Below are 2507 nucleotides of genomic sequence, written 5' to 3' on the forward strand. Positions count from 1 at the left end.
CATTTATTTACTCTGTCCACCAGCCCTGCTGATTCCTCTACTGCCTAGCTATTAGTTTTTAAGCTTTTTATCAGACCAATCAAATGCCTTAAGTAAACAAGGTGAAACAGCAAAACATCTTTACGTAATTAAACAAATGCATTATAAACAAATGTAACACATCTTTCCATAATTAAAATACTATGCTACAACAGTCAGTCTAAAAACATACATATAAGTAAGATTATACAGAGGGAACAGGTTGTATTTAGACATACATAATTATATTACATACATTCATATGAGTAACAACACTTTAATGAAAAAAGAGGCCACCATGTATTTGAACTAGGTCAAAGAAGGGTATATAGGAGAGTTTGGGAAGCAGCAAAGAGAAGAGAGAAATGATGCAATTAAAATTTCAAAAAAGTTAATATTAATATCTTCTTGTTAAAAAAATAAAAATAAAGAACATAATTTTTTCTTAATAAACATTGAAAAAAATGGAAAAATAGTTCTTTCAGAATTTTGTATTGGGTTATGACCATATTCATCTTCTCCCCCAACTCCTCTCATGTTCACCTCCCCTCTCTACCCACTTAATTTTGTGTTTTTTTTCTAATTTTTCACCTATCAAATTCAATTTGTGGTGCCTATATTGATGGATATGTGGCCTTCTACTGGAGTGTTATCAACCTACCAGTGATTAAATTCTGAAAGAAAACTAGCTCTTTTTCCCAGCTGCTATCAGTTGTCAAGAGTTTCTTGGCTAAAGGTTGGACTTCATGTCTACCTCCTTCCTTAAAACTTGCGGTTTATCTGGTTTGAGTTTCTATGGGGATTGTACACACTGTCGTAACTGCTATGAACTTGTGTAGCAGATGAGTGTTTATCATATATAAATTGTGCTGGTTAGTGTTAGCTGTCAATTTGACACAACCTAGAATTAATCACCTGGTAGCAAACAAGTATTAATGAGTTCAACTCAGCGCAGCCCCACCTGCTTTAGAGCAACTTGCAGGCATAAGTATGAACAGGTCTGGCATATGAACAAATCTGTGGTGGTGCAGGAGAATTGTCTATATTCTGTCAATCATGTTTTAAATAAATGATTTTTGGCCAGGCAGGAAGTATAGGCGGGTCAACCAGACAGGCAGTAGAGGCGGGCGATGAGAACAAGAGTATTCTGGAAAGAAGGAAGCTCCCTCGCCAGTCCTGCCCAGACCACCGAAGAAGCAGAATGTGACCTGCCCCCCTGAAAAAGGTACTGAGCTATGTGGCTAACATAGATAAGAATAATGGGTTAATATAAGTCATAAGAGCTAATTTGAAACCTGAGCTAATGGGCCAATCAGTTTATAACTTATGGAGACTTCTGTGTGATTTTCTCTGGGACTAAATGGCTAGGGGACGAGGCGGGACAGAAACCCCAACAAGCAGCCTGCCCTGCGTGTTCCACCATGGCTGATCCATTGTTGCCCCACTGAACACAGCCCGACTGCCCAGTGTGACTGGAGCAGCTGCACATACTGGGAGTGCTCTTTTGGAAGTTGAATGCCAACAAGTAAGATAATGATCCAGAACTGGAAAAGCTCTGGAGAGAGAGAGAGAGACAAGAGAGAGAGAGAGAGAGAGAGAGAGAGAGAGAGAGAGAGAGAGAGAGAGAGAGAGAGAGAGAGATTACTTCTGGATGGACATCAGCACCTTATGCAGAGATGCACTTCCCAATTCTGAGCAGAAGATCAAGATGTTCTTCTAGGACCACCCACACTTAGATGAGGAGATCAATTACATCATGGACGGTAGCAGGTACATCAGTGTCGGGGACAGAGAGGAGGACAGATGTTTCTTTCTTTCCATGGGGAAGGGGGTCATGAGCACACTTCCTGGTGTCATCTATCACCTCTTCACCCTGGATGAGAATTACATGGAGGCCACGTGACTATTTGTAGGAGAACCTATATGGACACTATACATCTGGCTGGCTGAACATTCTCATGACCAGATCAGTGCATGAGGTTTCTGGAAGGAACAGCATAGCAGTGCTCCCTGAATTGTAACTGTACTATGTGAGGATCCCGCTACATGCAGTCAACAACTGGAAAGTTGCTCACCTCTCTTATTTTATATGTGGGCTTGATGCTAGACTTCCTTTTCTTGGCAAGATTGTCAGGTCAGAATGTTTTAAATGAAAACATCTATAAAAGTGATTTTTAAAGGGAAGCCACAAAAATGTAAACAAGTGACCTTAATTTTCCCTAACTATGTTAAGACTTGGGGATATGGGAGCTCTGGGTTAGTGTGTGCATTCATGCATAACAGATCTTCATGTCCCAGAAGGTTCTTCTTAGGTATCTGTAGGTGACACTATGCCCTCAGGAAGTGGGTAATTATGCCCAGCACAATCAATCATATGGAAAAGATTTTGCTTCCTCAATGATCTTTGGGTGATGGAGTGGGTCTTTGCACTTGTGAGCTCACTACAATTGTAATTATCTACAAATTTTTTTTTTATCATTTCATCCTGC

At 40.2% G+C, this 2507-nt stretch overlaps 1 pseudogene; it reads left to right on the forward strand.

Annotated features, from left to right (window-relative positions):
* Positions 1 to 1439: 1439 nt before the first annotated feature.
* On the forward strand, positions 1440 to 2019 carry LOC130874182 (acireductone dioxygenase-like; annotated as a pseudogene).
* Positions 2020 to 2507: the final 488 nt, after the last annotated feature.

Source organism: Chionomys nivalis, chromosome 5 (genome assembly GCF_950005125.1).
Source record: "Chionomys nivalis chromosome 5, mChiNiv1.1, whole genome shotgun sequence".
Taxonomy (NCBI): Eukaryota; Metazoa; Chordata; class Mammalia; order Rodentia; family Cricetidae; genus Chionomys; species Chionomys nivalis.